This window comes from Chlorocebus sabaeus, chromosome X (genome assembly GCF_047675955.1).
Source record: "Chlorocebus sabaeus isolate Y175 chromosome X, mChlSab1.0.hap1, whole genome shotgun sequence".
In the NCBI taxonomy this organism is placed as follows: domain Eukaryota; kingdom Metazoa; phylum Chordata; class Mammalia; order Primates; family Cercopithecidae; genus Chlorocebus; species Chlorocebus sabaeus.
In genome coordinates this window covers 38,066,954-38,089,632 of record NC_132933.1, presented here as the reverse complement: position 1 = coordinate 38,089,632, position 22,679 = coordinate 38,066,954, and the positions used below count along the sequence as shown (strand labels likewise).

General features: G+C 39.3%; 1 pseudogene; it reads right to left on the bottom strand.

Moving 5' to 3' along the window:
• Positions 1–1,358: 1,358 nt before the first annotated feature.
• LOC140710694 (tubulin alpha-1A chain-like) lies at positions 1,359–21,079 on the bottom strand (annotated as a pseudogene).
• Positions 21,080–22,679: the final 1,600 nt, after the last annotated feature.

Sequence of the window (22,679 nt, the reverse complement as noted above, 5' to 3'; positions counted from 1 at the left end):
TGTAGTCAATAAAACTCAATATATATTTATTGGTCACCTCCTGTGGTGCCAGGGAAGTACACTAGGTAAACATCATGATATTGGATGAATAAAACATGGCTCCTGGTCTTGAGGAGTTCAGTGGAGGAAGTAAAGCTTTACTTATTCATAAAGTATATCTGTGATAATAGACTATAGTTCTAGGTACTGAAAAAAATACCTGGAAATGAAATATTAGGTTAGGGATTTGAACTTGGCAAAATGAAAAGCTAAAAATCTTATCTTTTCATAAAAGTCACAATGATATATGGGCTATGATAATAGCTTACAGGTCTAAATGCTATGTGGTAAATAATGTTGATTCTTGGATAAACTATTTCCTCATCATTTTAATAGGTTAGACATAAAGCTTGAGATATGCACTATTACTCTTAAAGAGTTTGGCGAATTTTCTGCATTTTCGTGGGTTTATAATCTTGGCACTTTGTTGTCACAGTACCTTATGTTTAACTACAGAAGGCTGAAAAAAGAAAAAATAGGAAAAACACTAGCGAATGTTAAAAATGTTTATTATTAAACATCATTCACTAATTCAAAAAGTATATGCTGAAAATAGGATTGTTTGAAGTTTTTCATATCCTTGAGGCTATTACTGGTCTATTGGAAATGACTTTTGTAGATCATGCTACTCTTCACTTTGTGAATGGAATTTTGGCTATGGCAGATAGTACACAGTATTGTTCCCAGTATATCTAGCAGGCAGCAGACTGAAGTATTTTTTACCAGCACTATTTCTTTCCCTCCCTGCATCACAGATATTTTTAGAACCTGATACTGGATTTACGTGAATTTGTCATTGCTCTACATACATTGTAAAACACAGCCTATTGAAAGCTCCTTTTCAGCTCTCCCTTGCTACTAGTAAAGGACGAAAATTGCAAGCAGGGTCTCCTTAAATCTGCTTAGAAGTGGGACAATCATACATGTTGAGAGTACCACAAGTGCAATTTGAAATTGGTTGTAATTAAGGTGGTTAATGAAAATGACTTAAAAAAAAACTACATGGAAAGAAAAGTTAAAGAAAATATGTCACATGACATATGCCATTTTGAAACATAAGGTAAATATTTCAACATGTCTTCAGTTTTCTCCAAAATATTTTAGAATGAAGACAAACTAATTTTTGAAAACCAAAATTCTATCTCCAACTACTTCATATCCTTTTTTTAAAAAAAAGACAAGCAATACTTTATTTAAAATCCATCACAGAAATGAACAGCTTCACTCTGTAATACAGCATACATGTTTTAAAGCCTAAGTCAGTAATTGTATATGAGAGCATACACTGCTGCATACAAATTAACTCTTCAGACCACAATTTTTCAATGTTTAAAACAGAATAAGCTTCCCTGTGAAAGCAGCATCTGTGCTGGTTTCTTTTTTGGTTTTTGTTTTTTGGTTTTTTGTTTTTTGGTTTTTTTTTTTGAGACGGAGTTTTGCTCTTGTTGCCCCAGGCTGGAGTACAAGGGCGCAATCTTGAATCACTGCAACCTCCGCCTCCAAGGTTCAAGCGATTCTCCTGCCTCTGCTGTGTTAACTCTAGTATTCTTCTTCTTCTTCACCCTCTTTTTCAACAGACTCCACACCAACATCCTCATAATCCATCTCAAGGGCAGCCTTGTCCTCACGGGCCTCAGAAAACTCTCCTTCCTCCATTTCCTTACCCACTTACCAGTGAATAAAGACATGTTTGGAATACATCAGGTCAAACTTGTGGTCCAAGTGAGCCTAGGCCTCAGCAATGGCTGTGTTGTTGCCCAACATGCACATAGTTCTCTGTATCTCAGTCAGGTCTCTGCCAGGCACCACAGTGGGAGGCTAGTAATTAATGCCACCTTGAAGCCAGTGGGGCACCAATCCACAGACTAGATGGTACACTCGATCTTGACGGTGGCAATGGCAGCACTGACATCTTTTGGAACCACATCATTATGGAACAACAGGCAGCAAGCCATGTATTTACCATAGGAAGGGTCATGTTTCACCGCCTGGTTGGCTTGCTCAAAGAAAGCATTGGTAATCTCGGCTACAGAAAGCTGTCTATGGTAGGCTTTCTCAGTAGAGATGATGAGGGTGTATTAGTTTGTTTTCATACTGCTGATAAAGACATACATACCCAAGGCTGGGCAATTTACAAAAGCAAGAGGTTTATTGGACTTACAGCTCCACATGGCTGGGGAAGACCTCACAATCATGGTGGAAGGCAAGGAAGAACAAGTCATATCTTACACAGATGGCAGCAGGCAAAAAGAGAGCTTGTGCAGAGAAACTCCAGTTTCTAAAAGCCATCAGATCTTGTGAGAGTTATTCACTATCATGAGAACAGCACTGGAAAGACCCACCTCCATGATTTAATCATCTTCCACCAGGTCTCTCCCACAACAACACATGGGAATTATGGTAGCTACAAAATGAAATTTGGGTGGGGACACAGAGCCAAACCATATCAGAGGGCATAGCTGCCCAGAGAGAAGTGGATGCAGGGATAGGACACCAGGTGGGTCTGCAGTTCTGTCAGATCAATATTTAGGGTTCCATCAAATCTCAGGGAAGCAGTGATGGAGGACACAATTTGACCTATGAATCTATTCAGGTTAGTGTAGGTTGGGTGCTTAATATCAAGGTTTCCATAACAGATGCCATAAATGGCCTCACTGTCTATCATGAAAGCATAATCAGAGTGCTCCAGGGTGATGTGGGTGGTTAGAGTGGAGTTGTAGGGCTCTGGCGCAGATGTGGAAACCTGAGGGGCTGGGTAAATGGAGAACTCCAGCTTAGATTTCTTACCATAGTCAACAGAGAGACATTCCATGAGCAAGGAGGTGAACCCAGAACCAGTTCCCCTGATAAAGCTGTGAAAACCAAGAAGCCCCGAATACCTGTGCAAAGGTTGGCCAATTTATGAATTTGGCCCAACATGAGATCAATGATCTCCTTGCCAATGGTGCCCTTGGGCATAGTTATTGGCAGCATCTTCCTTGCCCATAATGAGATGCTCAGATTGGAAGAGCTCATGGTATGTGCCAGAGCGAACTTCGTCAATGACCATGGATTCCAGGTCTGCAAACACTGCTTGGGCATGTGCTTGGTTTTTGCTTCACAGCTACCTAGCAGATGACAGAGATGAAGAGGAGAGGTTGTTGCTTCTAACAGACTGACTCTTAAACAGTTGATGTAAGGGAACCTTCATCTCCTTTATTTAACAGGGGTTTATTTGTAGAGCAGTTTGAGGTCCACAGCAAAAGTGAGCAGCAAGTACAAAGTTCCCATATACCTCCTGCCCACTACAACATGCGCAGCCTCCCCAACTGTCAACATCTGGCACCAGAGTGGTACATTCATTAAAATCAATGAACCAACATTGAGGCATCATGACCACCCAGAGTCCCATAGTGTACATTTGCGTTGACTCTTAGTACTGTGCATTCTATGGATTTTGGCAAATGTACAATGACATATATCTACCATTGTATTGCCATAAGTAGTTTTATTGTCCTAAATTCCTCTGAGCTCTGCCCATTCACTCCTCCTCATCTACTTTTAAAAAGTCAAACTTCTCAATGTCTATTATCTGCCTAATCTGGGATTTCTCAGTCTCAGACTCTTGACATTTTGAACAGGATAATTCTTTTAAAGGGGATGTCTAGTACATTTAGTACATTCTAGGATATATAGCAGCATCCCTGGCCTCTACCCAATCAATGCCAGAAAACAGTGCCATTCTTAGTTGTGACAACCAAAAATGTCTCCAGACATTGCTAAATGTCCCCTGGTAGCAGGTAGCAAAATCATTCCTGTTAAGAACCACTGGCCTAATCTAAGGCATACTCTACTTCCAAATGAATGTCTATATTATCCTATTATGACTTGTAGAGTTAGTCATTAAATGCTATCAACAAATATTTATTAGGCTTACTATGTGCTGGATAATATAAATGTATTCTACTCTAGCCAGTCGAGAGCTATTAAATTTTTAATATATTAATAAGTGACAGGGAGAGGCATGAGTTGTTGCAACAAACATTTTAAAAATCTACATGCAATAGCTACATTGAATATTGAGGCATGGTTGATTAAATGGATATAGCGATCTTCACGATCTAGTTCACAGCAGAATGAACGCAGAGGGAAAATGCATTGATCATTAAGATTGCTTAACTGATTGGACCTGCTATGCTGTGATTCGCTTCAGCAGCCACATGCAAGAGATGGACACTGCCTCTACAGGGAAATAATTCTGAGTAATTAGCCAGGGAAGACTCTATACAAATCCCCAATCCCACCCTAACTCCACCACTGTTTTCCCATGATAGCAAGGGATATTTATCTGATTCCCTTGCGAAATTGCTGTAAGTGCCTCAGTGCTCCTTTCATTTTGCCTCTGTAGATAGAGGCAGGGCTGATGATAAACTGATTTCCTTTTTGGTTGGCCAGTACTTGTGCCGTTCAGATCATTAAATCATATGTAACCAAGCAAGTATAATTTGAGATTTTATTTGGAGATTCTCCTTGTAAAGATTTAGGCATTAAAGTAGTCACACAGAATCCAAGAGACAACTGTCAGAAATGGAAAGGGGAATTGGAGTGGTAGACAATGAGACATCTTGGCAAAACTAATTCTATTTACATATAGCCTCAAATTATGGGTTTCCTCCTTCTCTTTCTCCTTTTCCTTTTTTGGACAGACTTATTACAGTCATTTTGATTTCTCCTGCTTTTGTTTTTTGGCTTTTCTTTATGATGGGTCAAAAATTAAAAAATTCAAAATTGACTCATTGAAGGCAGTTAACTAGTTAACTTTTATTTCCAAGGCACTTCTTGGAGGATGTGGGTCTACTTATTCCTTGTTTGTTAAAGTGAACTGATATGTATATTCCCCTTTGTGGACCTCTAAATTGGTCTTCTCATCTATAACTTGTAAGATTCCTTCCAGCTCTAATTGTCTATGATCTGTTGGTTAGTATAATAAATGTATACTAGACCATGATGCATGCTGGGACCTCAGCAAAAGGAAGAAGAGGAAAGGAGTAGGACAGAATCTTGGAAAAGGCTGGATTGAAATTTCATGGACTAACTTGGTTGTAGGAATGTACCTTCAAGATTGTGTTTGGGGCCAGGTGCAGTGGCTTACACCTGTAATCCCAGCACTTTGGGAGGCTAAGGCAGGAGGAATGTTTAAGGCCAGGAGTTTGAGACCAGCCAGTACAACATAGCGAGATCCCACCTCTATAAAAAATTTAAAAATCGTCTGGGCGTTGTGCCACATGACTGTGCTCCCAGATACTTGGGAGGCTGAGGTGGGAGGATTGCTTGAGCCCAGGAAGTTGAGGCTGCAGTGAGCTGAAATCACACCACTGCACTCCAACCCGGGTGACAGATCAAGACCCTGTCACAACATTTAAAAAAAGAAAAAAAGGTTGCATTTGGCATGTCAAATCAAAGTTCAAAGGATGAGACAAATGGGCTTTATTCAAAGGACGATCAAGTCCTGGAGTTGGGTAAGGGAAAGCAGTAGAACCAAACATTTGCTGCCAAGAACTGATGCCAGATGGTCTATTTGGATTACAGCAAAGTGCCAGCTAAAGGAGGAAGCTATACAAAACAGGATCCAGCTCCCAGGGGCAATGGGAGTAGGAAGGATTTCTTAGAGAATCAGGGTCCTAGTCAATCAGGCTCGAAATGAGGATTAGTTCTAGCCTCAAAGTGGGAATGAGAACCCTAATAAGAAAACTAAGGCAAAAAGTCAATCACAGAGGGTAACCCAACACTAGAGGGGGATGGGTGGTCAGAGAAGAGGCGGCAGTTCAGTGAACACACAACAGAGATAAAGGTGCCTGGGGGATCATGTCTATTTTATCATGCCCACCATCAGGAGAGAATGCCTAGTATCCTGCTGGTTGTAGGCAGGATTTGGCCCACTCGATGTAGGACGCAGAATAGTCCTAGCCTCCGTCAGAGCAGGGTTAGGAAAGGCTACCTATTATACTTTGTTTCACTTAATTCTTCTCTTTGTCAATTCTTAGTCACAAAACATCATACTCATCAATTGCTATGGTTTTTATTTCTACCCTGAGTTGTATGCAACTTCTTAAAGAATTAAACATGATCAGGTCCTAAATATAGTGCTATGAAATTTCTGTATATCCACCGACTTTATACACTAAACCAAGTTAGGCAAACTTTTTCTGTACAGGTCTGGACAGTACATATTTAAGGCTCTCCAGACCATAGGGTGTTGGTCACAAGTACTCACCTCTGCCATTATAGCATGAACGTAGCCATATTCAATATGAAAACAGATACGCATGGCTGTGTTCCAATAAGTCTTTATTTATGGACCTTGAAATTGAATTTCATAAAATTTTCACATGTCACAAAATATTATTCATTTTTATTTTTTTAGCAACTTAAACATGTACAAATCATTCTTAGCTCATGGGCCATACAAAAACAAGCAGTAGGTCATAGTTTGCAACTCCTGTACTAAACTTAAACAAACTATAATTTATTTAGTGAACAATGATCTGCCTAATTCTGCCTAGCAGGCCTCCAACACTGTAATCAGGGCCACGTAATCCTATTGGTAGGATTAGCCTTGCTCCAAGTTCTGGTAAAAATCAGGTCACAGGCAGTGAAAACATAAGAAACTCTACCTATCATCCATTCTCTATAAAAGTCAACCTGTTTGATGGCCCTGCACTATTTCTGCACTTTGTTCTGGTAATAGCACTCTGATCTGGTTGCTATTAATAAATCCGCTTGAGTTGCACTCCAGTTCCCACAGATATTCTTTCTTTTATGTACGAGTTTCTGCTTGACATTCAGTTTCTACAGAACTACAGTCTCGCCATGACTCGTCCAAAATCAGAGTCCTAGAGATGGGAGTGTTGTATGTTAACCTTAATGTCTGTGGCTGAGTCCCTGTAATTTACTACCTCATCTTCCTGATGTTCCTCTCTACCTTCCTGAATTATCCTCCTGTGTTTGGTCCAGTTCTAGGCCTTGTTGACCTGGCCAGTTCACTGATTTCACCAAGCCTGACTGAGGCAGTATCATATGAACAGAGGAGCATGCAGAAAAATAGATGGAAAATAATAAACATATAAAAACTGTTTGAATAGTTTTATTATAACCAAAAACCAAGATAGCACAAACTCTGTTTTATTTCATCCTTGATGAAGCAAAAGTGTTGAGAACTGAAGTTCTTCCTATCACAATGGCTGTTCAACACTGAAGTAAAAATTACACACAATAAAATTCTTAGTGACTGCATCAAGACACGATAATAATTATTTAGTTCTGGCCTTTACAAATCTCCACTTTCAAGTCTCTGAGTTCACTTTTTATAGTTTTGGTTCATTCTTGTTTAATCAAGGCTGTTCCAAATTTTTGTGGAAGTGATTCAGTCACTTAAGTTTAGTATTTTTTTCTAATTCTCTTTCACACATACTGAACTCTAACTTATGATAGCTATCCCCAGTTGCCAATGTATAAACTACTTCTTAAAGAGGAAACTATACATTATAATGTAGATTATACTACATTTCAACTTTTCATCAATACATCATACAATCTTTGCAAAGACAATTAGAAAAAAAAAAATCCTGAAGTGGTAGCTCCCCATCTTGAGTTCATGTATTTTCTGGGATAAAATCTGGGAATGTGTATTTCTGATCTATATTGTACCTGATATTTTGTCAACAGGAATATATGTTATCTGCTCTGCATCAGGATTTTCAAATGTGGTTAATTATGAAAAATATGCCTGTGATTTAGTTACACTTGAGGATGGAGATAGCATGACATAAGGATTTAGAGTGATCATTATTAAAGACCTAACTGGGAGATAATTCTAAACTCAAATATCTAGACATAGACACATACTTTTGATTTCCAAGTAAAAGAGTAGGTTTGCAGTTATTAACGTTTAATAACAGTAAATAACAGAATATACCTGTTATTCTCCACAATCAGGACATGCCTGTATGCTGCTATAAAATTGGCAGTATTTGGTTACTTCAGTTATGTTCATTCAGTTATCTTATTTGGCACAGACTAAAATATTGACACTTTGGGGACCACTTCAGGTTTTTTGTTGTACAAATATTATCTCAGAGCAAAGCATATAAACTCCTCAGTGAATGTATCTGTCTTATGGGAAAACGGGTCTCATTACTTTATATTCCCATGAACCACACAATCCTTAATCACAGTCAAAGAAAATGTACCTTGAACCACAAAAGAAACATAGGAAAATACAGAGGAAACTAAGAATCGTGCAAATCTAACCAGCTCCACCTTCCAACATAGATGCTACTTTCACTGGCTTAAAACCATACTGGCCAGGTACGGTGCCTCATACCTATAGTCCCAGCTCTGGAGGCTGAGGTAGGTGGATCTCTTGAGCCCAGGAGTTCAAGATTAGCCCAGGCTACATTGTGAAATTCCATCTCTACAAAAAAAAAAAAAGAAAGAAAAAAGAAAAAGAAAAATTAGCCAAACATGGTGGCACACGCCTGTAGTCCCAGCTATTCAGGAGGCTGACGTAGGAGGATTGCTTGAGTCTGAGAAGTAGAGGCTTCAGTGGGCCATGATTGCACCACTGGACTCCAGCTTGGGTGACAGAGCATGACCCTATGTCAAAACAAAACTATATATATATATATATATATAACAAAACCATACCAGTGGTTCTTTAGTCACTGCTTGGAGCTTGGGACTATAATGAAGGAACAGGAAGTCTTTCCTTTCTTCAGTTCTTCAGTTTGGATAATAGGAACTTTACTTGCACATTCAGATTTAGTACTACAAGGTTTTTACTTAACCTCATTTATCTTAGATTTATCTTATATCTACACCATCTTTCTTTCATGCTGAACATTGCAGTGATATGGAAGAGGCATTTGGGATCCTGTCAGCGTTTATTAAGATGAGAGAATCTAGAGTCACTTTAAATGGCAATGGAAATGAGCCAAAAAACAAGGGAAAATGGAAGATTCAGGGAAGAGGGAAAATCAACAGTGTAAGATTCCTAATAAAGTGGGAATAGGGATACTTCACTCGTAATATCACTAGGCAACAAGTAGGATATTGGTGCTGGAATCATGCAAAGTCTTTGTCATTTGGATGGCTCCCATCTCTGGATTCTGTGGGAATACAGGTTTCCCTTTATTTTAATCTTGTCATGGCCTTTTAGGCTCAGGAGGGGCGTTGTATGTTGGTCCTCTGCTGTGCGTGGCAGTGACAGACCTCAGAATAGAACTGGCTTAGATTCCCAGGCAATGTTCTTCCCTCACACCATACTGTTGTTGAAAACAATGTTGTTTCTAAAAATTACTTTCATTATTTTTTATTGCTGATTAACAGTTTTCTCTGCATTTCAGTACATTCCATGTAACTGTTTGATTTGGAATTTTTTTTTTTTTGCATATGAAATTAATCCCAGGGACAGGGTGTCTAAGAAAGCCAGCCCTCCTGCTTCCATTGCCCGCCATGTCCCTTTCAGCACCACAAACTCATAAGAAAATATAGAGAAAACCAAAAAGAATCTTAACCTAACCAGATTTACCTCCCAATTTTGACACTGCTTTCATAGGAATCAGTGATTTAAAACCATGTCTCTGGTTCCTGGTTCACTGCTTAAAACTATGACTATAGGAAAGGCCATCTTTTCCTTTATTATAAAAACTTGTATTTGTAAATTCCCCAGAAACAAACTCAATAATAAGCCCATAGGCAGTGTGTATAAATTCCTAGTTAAGTCAGTACTCTCCAGTACTCTTCCGTTATCCTTTCACTACTTAATCTACCACATCTCTAATATGTGAGTCACCTATTCACGTGTCCACCATTTTTCATCACTTAAATTGTGATTTTTTTTCTTTTTTTTGGTTCTTTACACTCATACCTTCACTCTATTTTAATAAGACCCTGATAAACTTTCTTTATGTGCATTGGCTTGCTGTTTTTGTTTTTGTTTTTTTTTTTCCTCTTTCATAACATTGGCTGAGAAGGCTCTTGTGTGACACTTAATGAACTTTTGTTGCTACAGGGACTGGTGGGTGGGCTGGAAGCTAACCCCATTAACTATCTCCCACTTTCTTAAACTTAAAGCACTGAAACTCAAAAGTATACAATAATTCTGTATTGGTCATATTCAGCCTTCCCTTCTTTTGTGGCATCCTGCATTCTGACTAATTCCTAAGGGCCATGCCAGAGGTCCCCACTGGAAGGCCTAATGTTGTAAATGAAGACACAATGAATTGAGAATTGGCACTAGGATATTCGAGATCAGTCCTACAATTTCCTATTAACACGCTCCCCAAACATCCAGATGGTCCTTTCATTTTATGATGTCTGTATTTCTATGAATCAATTTTGTTTAGTATCATCTTCTCCTGCAAACAAAAGCCAAGAACTCTGCTGGCTCTTCTTTCACCTTTTCATCTCGCATAATGACACTTCTCAATTGGATCACCATGTTGATAGTTTTATCTTCCATTACATCAATTTTGGCTCCTGCTTCTTAAGCCTACTCTTCATGTATTGTGAGACTGTGCTGCCTTTCTTCTGATGCTCTGCTAATGTGATATTACACACCACCTGTGACTGGTGTGGTTGGCCATGGCCAGACCTGACCAGAGCAGGCCTCAGTGAGGACCAAAATGGAAACTAGTTCCTGTAGTTCAGGCACAGAAAAATAGAGACTACTCTTAGGCTGACACAGCAAGAATTTCAAGGCCCCAGCACAGAACATGAGCCTTGGTGACATGACATTCTGAATAGGGAAATTATTGCCTTCTGTAGTAAAACGAGTTGTCTCTGGATGCTGAATAAGGGGTGAGAGAGGTGGGTGTAAAATACAGGAAACCAAAGTTCTTAACTCTCAAACCTGGTAGAGATTTCCCTCTGTGTGGGATGCCAAGTCTACAGAACTTAGGGCATGACTGTGAGAGATATACGGGAGGCTGTCAGCAGTCAAGTCATCCCTGGTGTCTTTTTTTTTTTTTTTTTAGACGAAGTCTCGCTCTTGTCCTCCAGGCTGGAGTGCAATGGCACGATCTCGGCTCACTGCAACCTCCGCCTCCTGGGTTCAAGCGATTCTCTTGCCTCAGCCTCCCGAGTAGCTGGGATTAAAGGCGCCTGCCACCACCCTGGCTAATTTTTCTATTTTTAGTAAGACAGCGTTTCACCATGTTGGCCAGGCTGATCTCGAACTCTTGACCTCGGGTGATCCGCCTGCCTCAGCCTACCAAAGTGCTGGGATTACAGGCATGAACCACTACACCTGGCCATCCCTAGTGTCTATACAAATTATTTACTTCCCAACTTTGACGCTGCTTTCATTCAGGGTCAGTGGTTTAGTCATCCCTAGTGTCTTTACAAATGCATCCCTAGTGCATTTGTATCCTTTTGGCTGCCAATCTGCTACTTTTACTTTGAGAGTAAACCAGAGGAGACATCACCTCAAAAGGTGGACCAGACTTGGACCAGACTTCCTTGATCAGCCTCTTGTGATTGGAAATCAACTGTTCCTTTTTTATATTTCCACTGATCTATAAACCTCATCGGGGGTCTGCAGGCAACATATCAAGAAAGGAGCTCTGTGGTAGGTTTTGCCTCACTCTTCTTTTCACATTCATTTCCTTTCCCCATCTCCTTTGTTCTAATTTTAAAACCATTGATCCTGGGCATGTGACAGCATTGAAATGGAATAAAATCATTTATTCTTTCAAGAAATATTTTTTGAGCACCACACTGTGCCAGGCACTGTTTTGAGCAGGGAGGATACAGCAGTGGACATAAAGAGAAAAATCCTGCCCTTGTGGAGCTGACATTAGACAGTATGTTAGATGAAGAAAAGTGATATGGAGGAAATAAGCAAGAAAGGGAAGTACGGTGTGCTAGGGGTTCCCTTAAATAGGGTGGTCAGGGAAAACATCACTGAGATGGCGACATTTGAGGAAAGGCCTGAAGGAAGTGAGGGAGCAATTCATGTGTTACCTTAGGGAAGAGAGTTTCAGGTGGAGAGAATAAGAGGTGAACAAGTCCTGAGGTGGAAACAGGCTTAGGATGTGTTAGAGACAGCAAGGAGTGTCCTATATGGCGCCCTGCCCCACACCTTTGCTTGTGGGCACTTTGCAGTGTCCACAAGCAATTGCAGGATAACTTTTATATACCCACTATTAGGGAAACAGAAGCCTAGGAAAGCCAGAGTGACATCATTTTAAAACCAACTCTGGCTGGGCACAGTGGCTCACGCCTGTAAATCCCAGCACTTTGGGAGGCCAAGGCGGGCGGATCACTTGAGGTCAGGAGTTCAAGACCAGCCTGGTCAACATGGTAAAACCCCATCTCTACTAAAAATACAAAAATTAGCCAGACGTGTTGGTGGGTGCCTGTAATCCCAGCTACTCGGGAGGCTGAGGCAGGAGAATCGCTTGAACCCAGGAGGCGGAGGTTGCAGTAAGCCAAGATCGCGCCACTGCACTTCAGCCTGAGTGACACAGTGAGACTCTGTCTCAGAGTGAATGAATGAATGAATGAATGAATGAATGAATGAATAAATAAATAAATAAATAAATAACCAAAAGACTCCATCTCGAGACTAACAAGGCACATTCCTTGCTGGTCACCCCCCACGGTCCTAAGATGTTTACAGCTAAATAAAAAAGTTTGGTAAGGCCTACACAAGGACAAACTCCTACAACAACAGAAAGTTCAGTTGTCCCAATACCCAAAACAATATGTTTTCAAGATGTTTTGATGTACATACACAGTAAAACATCAAGGATAGTTTTCTTTAAATCAATAGAATAATAAATTTTGTTATCCTACCTGCTCACTCACACATAAGTACAGCTTAACTTAGCCTTTGCATAGACAAGGACCCTATATATGAAAAACTTAAAGGTGGCGTATTCTCCTTGCTTTCTGAGGACACCCTACTCTGTAATGGAGTCACTTTCAATAAGCTATATCTTATCACTGTACTCTGTGACTTGCCTTGAATTCATTCCTGCGTGAGATCCAAGAACCTCCCCCTTGGGGTCTGAATTGAGGCCACCTTTTTTCCAGTAACACAACCATGGCTCAAAGAGAAAGTCATGATTTGCTGAAGATCAAACAGCTTTTTAAAATTCACCCATAATGAATATTCTTTCTACTGCCTTCCATGAACGTTTTCTGTGATATCTCAAGCCCAAGTCCTGCTAGTTATCTTCTAGATGAGGCCAACTGCTAGTCTTGCCTATATTGAGTATAAATTAGCTGTTAACTGTATAAAATCCAAATTCAGTAATGCCAGTGGTATCCAGTTACTAACATATCTCATCTCCCTTTTAAAAGCATTGTTGTTACAGCCAATAATAGTAATAATAATAAGAGGTATCATATACTGAGTGCCTGCCATATGCTGCAAGCTTTACAGATGCTACATAATTTAATCACTTAACAACCCTGTGGGGTAAATATTATTATATATGTTTTGCAAATGAGGTTGCTGAGGCTCAGGAAGAATGAATGCAATGTCTAAGGTAATATAGCCAGTAAATGGTAGAGCTAGGATTTAAAACTGTGCCTTAGCCGGAAGCTTACTATATACTGTGCTGCTGGTCTCCCTAGATAGGTGGCTCCCTCAAAAATGTAGTGGCTTAGATCTAAGCTTTGGGATCATCTTTTGAAGGTGTGTCTCTTGAGAACTCAGGAGCTTTGGCTTCCATAGTAGGTCAAATCACTATCTTAGACAGCAGTAAGGCTTCATTTTCCCTGATCTTTTCGGTGGTTTTAATTTAAATTTCTCTCTGTTCTAATAAGACCTTACTTGCCCTTCCTATATCTAGAACAAATGTTCTGTATTTTGAGAAATTGATCTTAGCTACTATCTGACCAGGCTCAGAAAAGTCTGTCTCTTATTTGATTACACAGCACCTTTGCTCTAGTGCTTACTTCCTAGCAATCCTGCTGACTTAACTTTTTCGTCCCTTTTTTTTTTTCCAGAGGTCTTTGTTAAATGACCTTCATTTTAGTGTTCTTCTAGGCCAATTCTAATTGGGCATATTTTTGCTGCCTTAAGATGGTCATCTTTTTTCCTTAATGCAGTTGGCATCAACTCCCACAATCACTATTTGGCCAAATAACCTTTGATATCTTTTCCCATTCATGTTCCCAAATTGCTTTACGAGTCATATTCAATTTTGGGCTTTCCCTCTCCCCAGTCCATATCCAAAAGCAAATATATCATGAATAATATTTTTAAACATTCAACCATTTTCATTCTTCTTAAATCATTTTGCCTTAGGACACCCTCCATTACCACTGCCAGTAAATTAGCGGGTTTCAGCACCTCAATGAATGGACAACACCGTATAGAAAACAAGTAGTCCTAACTGGGATTTTATTATCAAATTAGGTGTTTAATTCCCTGAGAACTTCTCAGGAAAACAGCAGTCTTGGAGTCAGAGACTTCTAAATTCCTTTTGTATAGCAAGAACCAAGCCTGTCACACCCACCAGGATGGCTATAATAAAAAAGAAACAGTGTTAGTAAGAATGAGCAGAAATTGGAATCCTCATACTCTGTTGGTAGAAATGTAAAATGATGTAGTCACTATGAAAAAAGTTTGGTAGTTCCTCAAAAAGTTAAACATAGAATTACCATATGACCTTGCAATTCCATTCCTAGGTATACACCCAAAAGGATTAAAAACAGGTATCCAAACAAAAACTTTTACATAAATGTTCAAAGCAACACTACTCATAATAGCCAAAAGATAGAAGCAACCAAGCATTCATCAGCAAAAGAATGGATAAACAAAATGTGGTATAGTCATATGATGAAATATTATTCAGTGTTAAAAAGGAATGAAATATTGATAATTGCTATAATATAGATGAACCTCAAAACAGTATGCTAAGTAAAATCAGCGAGACACAAAGCGACATAGATTGTATGACTCCATTGACAGAAAATGTCCACAATAGGCAAATACGAAGAGACAAAAGTAGATGAGTGGTTGCCTGGGTCTGGAGGTAGGAAAGTGGATTAACTGTACATGGGCATGAATGATCTTATTGGGATAATGAAAATGTTTAAAAACCAAAAGTACAGTGATAGTTACACAACCAAATTTACTAAAAAGTCATTGAACTGTACATTTAAAATGGGTGAATTTTATGGTGTGTAAATTGTACTGCAGTGAAGCTGCAGGAGAGACAGAAAGAGAGACAGAGAGAGAGAGAGAGATTGAAGGCAAGTCCAGAGCCTGGCCAGTTGGCATTCTAGAGTTTTACTAGTTTTGGAGAACTTGAGATGATGTAAGTGAAGGGTACACTATCCAGAAACAAAACTGTAGCATTCTGAGAGGTGAGAGAGAGAAAAAAAGAAACGGTTAAGAGGCCATGAAGGAAGTGGAAGAGTCCATAGATAAGTCTGCCCCCCTCCACACCACGTGCCCTATTATCATAAGTGTGGAATCTGGGGACATTTTCCAACAGGTTTAGGGGGAAAATAAAAAACAAAGTGGAATTATTCCAAATTTGGTCTTTGGAATTCTGGGACACCACTGTTGTGGTTTAAATGTTTGTCTGCTCCCAAACTCATGTTGACTTTTAATTGATGTGGGGCCTTTAAGAGATGATTAGGTGATGGCAGATCCATCATGAATGGATTCATGCCCTTATTGCAGAAGTGGGTTAGTTATCACGAGACTGAATTTGTAATAAAAGTGAGTTTTGCCTGATTTCTTCTCTCTGTCTCACATGTTTGCTTCAGCCTTCTGTCCTTCTGCCATGGGATGACCTGCATCAGATGTTGGTGCCATGCTCTTGGACTTGTCCGCCTCCTGACTATGAGAAATAAATGTCTTTTCTTTATAAATTTCTCTGAGTAACAGAAAATAGACTAAAACAATCACTTTTCTGAGTGCCCCCTCACCAACAAGAGATAATCATAACAGAAGAAAAATGGATGCAAGGTAGATCCAGGCAAAGAGAGGGCCAAGTCTCCCTCAGCTTTTACCTGGCATAAATGTATCCAGATATTTTCACATGCTCCCAGTGGAGGATATAGAAAATAGCTGGATGTTTACAGCCAGCAGGCCTCCCATGGGGCCGCTGCCATGAGGAGCAAGTTGACGCTACTGCAAGGGCTGCAGGTGGACGATCTAACTCTGGGGCTGGATGGAGGATGTGGTTGAGATTCAGAGGACCTGAAAGGCAGACAAGGGAAGAGGTGAATCTAAGTCAGCAGAATGGTGAATAACTCTGGGCCTAGATGAGCTGAGAGCGTAGACCTTGTATTTCACAAGTCCTAGACTTCATCATCAAATGCCAGAATAGTTCCCAATGACTGGGGAGGGCATTGTTGAGGAAATTACTGTAGAGGCCAATAAGGACCCACACAAAGATGTCCATGTCAACTCATTGCTTCTTCTCTGTCTTAGAGAGGAAGGAGGTAGGTGTGGTAAGATGGAATTCTAAAACACTGAGAAGTACCCAAAGGAACTCAGTTAACCCAGAAAAGACTATTTTTAATGGAAAGAGATTGATTTTCCATCATAATTTAGCATAGTAATAAGACATGTTGACTTAGTTCTCAATTGAGCACAATGGACCAAGGCCTGTACCTAATTGCTCACTCACAGTGCCCTAAAGAGTCTAGGGGACTATACCGGGCTCTTCGGAGCTCCATGTGAGCCACCAACGTTTATAACATTGGGGATTTAATCAAGATTTCCATAAAGAATCTCAAAGCCAGGAAGATATGAGACTGGATTACATAGTTTTTAAAAACAAACAAACACCTTGTTTCTATTAACCAATGGAACAGATTTAGGAACCCAGTAAAAATGCCACATGCTTGAATCCACTTAATAAATAAACATTTAGTTCCCTCTAATCCAGTAGTTCCAAATCTTGCATCCATGGATGAACTTTGGGTGGCACATGAGTGCTTAAAAGGTTGGGTGCCAAACTGAGACTATAAACGTGTATGTGTATGTTTGTAGATAGAGGTTTTGTAACTTTCATGAGTTTCCTAAAGAGGGAAAAAAATGGTTAACTACTCATAGAGAGGGCAGTGGAAGCCTGGGAAATGGGTAAGCCCAAAGAATGTGGGGACAGAGGAAGATCTCATGCAGAACACTAGGAAATCAACCAACTGTAAGATAAGTCAGATATTTTCACAAAATGATTCTCAAATCAGTGTCACATAAATTGGAAATGGTATGACTGAATTTCGTGATGGGAGGTCATTGTTGTAGACTACTGACCTGGGGCTTATGGATGCACTTTATGAGGCATGTATACTCTCCGAAATGGGAGGTGAAATTTCCTATGTATGTGCATATGAGCATATTTCTGGGTAGGCGAGCTATAGTTTTCACAGAATCTTAAAGAAGGTCCTTGACCTCTAAAAGGTTATAAACCATTCACTTTAACTTCTGGCAGTGACGGTTTCTTCCTATTTACAACTCTTATTTTTCCATCTTTATGTAATCTCCTTCTTTCACCTCCTCCTCCTTTCCTCCCCACCTTGTGTCTTTCTTTCTCCACTCACTCCCAACTTTCTCTCTTTTCCTTACAAAGCAATGAGGAAGACTAATGCAGTCCAATCTGGATATGAAAAGCGAGAGGAGTGAGCTCAAAGGCGTGATTCCAAGGAGATTAACAAACCTTTTGAAGTGAGGTCTAGCAGGTCTGCTCAGCAATTGAGTCCTTAACTGGCCCTCAGGAAGAAGACAGCTTGGGGAAGAAGCCATGGAAAGGAGGGCTTAGACTGACTATATAATTAGTATCAAATTAATATACAAGATGAGGTGTCAGCTCTTTGAATGTATAAGACGCTATAAATGAGGAAAGCCATTGTCAGAAGGAACACTTAATGGGCTATTTATCATTGTAAAGAAGGCAGGAGGAACTTACTGATGTTGAAGGGCCTAATCAAGGTCCTCCTTAAATGAGAATTCAGTTAACAAGGTTTAGACAGCACCTGTCTTCATTAGCAATATAAATATTTCTTTACTACATTTTGGAATTAAATAAAGAATAAGATCAAGTTTCTTCACTGGCTGAATAAGTAGGGATTGATTCTTACCTAGTTGTGTGGATGGCCCTTAGTCTTCATCATTCCCAAGAACCAATCATGAAGCATGAGCTACCATATGATAATTTTCACTTTTCCAGGACTTCTATCTTTCACAAAAGAAGCTGTCCTTGGCATCAGTGAGAAGTCTCCAGGAACAGACTGACTCACTGACAGAATCTCCTCAGAATAATCTGGTATCCAAATGATGTGTATTTAACACTATGCTAATTACTTTTCATTGATTTGATTCCCACAAAACATCTATGATGTAAGTATTATTACCATCTCTAATTGACTAGATGATGAAACAGTCTTAGTGATGACACATACATACAGCTGGTCATACACTTGTTTAAGAGGTAAAATTAATAATTGAAGTCAGGTCTGCCTGATACAAATTACAGGTTCTTCCTCCCAATCCACACAATCATTATGACAAAATAATGTGACTAAATTTAAGTATAAACATAACAATCTTTCAAAGGAGTCAGCTTGTCTGACTCTATTATACTCTTATTGCTCCAAAAATTTTTAGAACTTCAAGAATGTCTTCGTGGTCTAAGAATAATTGTTTTGAATCTTCTTAATGGTGATAAATTTTATTTTTGGGGGGGATTAAAAATATCTTTATTGAGACATAATTCACATACCATACAATGAACTGATTTAAAGTATACAATTCACTAGTTTCTTTACTATATTTTTAATATGGCAAAACATATATAACAAAATTTGTCATTTAACCATCAAGGTGTACAATTCAGTGGCATTAACTAGATGACTGTATCATTTTATTTTTTTACTGTTATAAGTAACGCTGCAAATATACATCCTTATATATACTTTGTGCAAATAATTCCATAAGAGAGAAAGCTGTCATCTGTGATGGGCCAGTGATAAAGAGTGATAAAAATGGGTTGGTCTTTTCCTAGGATAGCTACATTACCATTAAACATGACTGTTTCTATTTCAATAGGTTTTTGAGGAACAAGTGGTTTTGGTTACATGAATAAGTTCCTTAGTGTTGAGTTCTGAGATTTGGGTGCACCCATCACCAGAGCAGTGTACACTGTACCCAATGTGTAGTCCTTTATCCCTCACACCTCTCCCACCCTTTCCCACAAATCCCCAAAATCCATTGTATTATTCTTATGTCTTTGTGTGATGGTGGTAAATTTTAATTCTTTGAGGGAATTTTTGGAAACCAGCAAAAAGTCATTCTATTGATTTAAATGTGATTAAGCTGGATAATAAAGTTTGGGCAGAAATAAGTTGTGTTTATAATGTAACATTTATTTTCTTGCATAGTTCATATATCAGCTCAGCAGCTAAAGATTTCATGAATTAATGAGTAGATGGGTATCTTGCTCTGTTTGGGCTTTTATAGCAGAATACGATAGACTGGGTGGCTTAAAACAACCGAAATTTATTTCTTACAGTTCTAGATGATAAGTCCAAGATCAAGATCAAGGGAACAGCAGATTCAGTGTCTGATGAAGTCCTGCTTCCTAGTTCAGAGAGGGTGCCTTATTGTGTCTTCACATGGTGGAAGAGGCAAATGAGCTCTCTGGAGTCTCTTTTTATAAGGGCATCAATCCCATTCATGAAAGCTCTGACCTCATGACCCAATGACCTACCAAAGACCACACTTCCTAATATCATCCCATTGGGGGTTAGGATCTCAACATATGAATTTTGGGGATCACCAACATTCAGTCTCTAGCAATGGTAAACAAATCTCCCAAAAGGATTACACTTTGACTTTGAAGGTTGATGTACATTAGAAAATACAGGTTCAGATATATCTGCTTTGTTCAATTTTTTTTAGTTATTTAGTGACACCATGTATCTCCTAGCAAGAATATCAGTTGAATTGACTCAAAAGTAACACAGGTGGTCCTCTCTTTAGTAGGTTTCATTTTTGTATCTTATAACTCATCCTCAGACTGGCATCCTTCCTAGAGATAAAACATCGCAAACACAGACTAACCATCAACCAGAAAGATTCCTGACAGCAATGTGCACAGTGAATACTCAAGAATAAATACAATTTAGGAGGAGCTCTTCATCTTATGTGAAGAAAAGAAACTCTGAATCTTTGCCCATTTTTATAACCTAACCTCTTTTTATAAAGTAAAACTTTTGGATGCATCTGTTGGGCAATAAATTTATTTTATCACTTTTCAACCACTTGCTTGGCCCACAGATGTATACCTTCTTGCTAATTTTAGAATCATCTGACTTTTACAGGCATGAAGAATCTATAATTAGGCTATACTTGATTTTTATACAACATTATGTACAGAATGAGACAAAATAAACTATTATAAAATAAACACTTATAATAGTTGGGTATAGTTTTATTGAAATAATCCAACTAAATCATACATTTGATTACAGCTAACGGCTTGCTTCTAGTCACAGCATGTACCTTTTCTCAATGTACAGCCTCTATATATTGTCTACCACTAACTCCTTAACTCCAAGCCAACATTTCCCACGCATACTCCTTTGCAAATACCAGACTTATATCCAACTATCTTTTGGACATTTCCACCTGGATGTCCACAGTGAAGACTTGTTTACAGCTGTGCAGGTGGTGTACTATATACCTCCCATAGGAAGGGGAGCCATTTACTTAGAATACCATATAAATACTGCCTCCAGGAGTTGTATAACACAACTCCCTTGTGTGCAGACAAAACACATCCAAACTAAACTTTAAAAAGTCCTTCAACCAAAATGACCTTATCTTGCTGAGTTCATTTTTGTTGAACTGATAGTGTTGCCCTTTTTCTGTCACCCAGCATTGAAGTTTAGAAGTCTTTTTGAAAGTTCATCTTGGGCTCTACCTTCAATCAGTCACTAAGCCAAGTAGATTCTTACCTTCAAGATGCTTATCAGGTCCATCTTCTGTTTTCCTTTCCCAGTGGAAAAACCCTGACTGTTCCCTCATGGTCTGGAATTATAGAATTGCAGATTTGAAAGCAATCATGGATTTTACGGATTCGGGCCAAATCATTCATTTTACAAATGAGGTAATCAAAGTCAAGAAAAGTTAAGTGGGCCAGATGCAGTAGCTCAGGCCTGTAATCCCTGCACTTTGTGAGGCTGAGGCGGGCAGATCACTTGAGGTTAGGAGTTCGAGACCAGCCTGGGCAACAAGGTGAAACTCCATCTCTACTAAAAAACACAAAAATTAGCTGGGCGTGGTGGTGGGTGCCTATAATCCCAACTACTCAGGAGACTGAGGCAGGAGAGTTGCTTGAACCTGGGAGGCTGAGGTTGCTGTGCCCCGAGATGGCACCACTGCACTCCAGCCTGGGCAATAGAGTGAGACTCTGTCTCAAAAACAAACAAACAAAACAAGTTAAATGACTTGATGAAGGTGGCATATATAACAAGTTTAGTGATAGAAATGAGATCAGAACAGGAATCTCCTAGTCCTCCTGACCATCATTCTTTCACTATAAAGTGATTGTGTCTTTGTTCACCTGGCTCCATCATCTATCTCCTGTCTTTTTCTACTTTAATTCATCCTAAAACCTATGGCCAGATCAATCTACATAAAATATTACTTTCCTCATAAACATTTTATCTCTCCACATTGATTGTAAAGTAAGCACGAATTCCCTATTCAATGACTCAGGATGGATGCAACCTACATTTCTAGTCCAGTTTAAAAACAAAAAATGTATCAATATAATTTATTCACATTGATGAAGGAGGAAATTATATATTTCTTTCAAGACTATCAAAAATTTACTGATTTCCAATATTATGTATAATCAAAAAGAAACCCAGTGCTAGGCACGGTGGCTCATGCCTGTAATCCCAATGACTCAAGAGGCTGAGGCAGCAGGACTGCTTGAGCCCAGGAGTTGGAGGCTGCAATGAGCTGAGGTCACACCACTGCACTCCAGTCTGGGTGACAGTGCAAGACCCAAATACAAGAAAAAGAAAAAGAAAGGAAGGAAGGAAGGAAGGAAGGAAGGAAGGAAGGAAGGAAGGAAGGGAGGGAGGGAGGGAGGGAGGGAGGGAGGGAAGGAAGGGAGGGAGGGAAATCCAATTAGCCTCGGTTAATTTCCCAAAGAAATGAAAGCTTATCTTCACACAAAAACTGGTGAACTAATTTTTATAGCAGTTTTGTTCATAATAGCTCAAAACTAGAAACAATCCAGATGGCCTTTATCAGGTGAATGATTAAAATCTGGTACATCCATACCATGGGAGACACTCAACAATAAAAAGGAATGAATAATTAACTTGTAGAGCAGCCTGGATGAATCTCCAGGGAATTACTCTAAATGAAAAAAGTCAATCCAGAAGATCACATAGAGTATGATTCCATTTAAATAAACACTGAGACAACAAAATTAGAAATTGAGAACAGATTAGTGGTTGCTAGGGTTTAGAGATGGGGTAGAGGAGTGGATGTGGCTATGAAGGAGTCCCATGAAGGGGGCCCTAGAAACAGTTTTATATCTAAACTGGTCATCTGAATCTACACATGTGATAAAACTACATAGGCCTACATACACGTGCATACGTGTGTG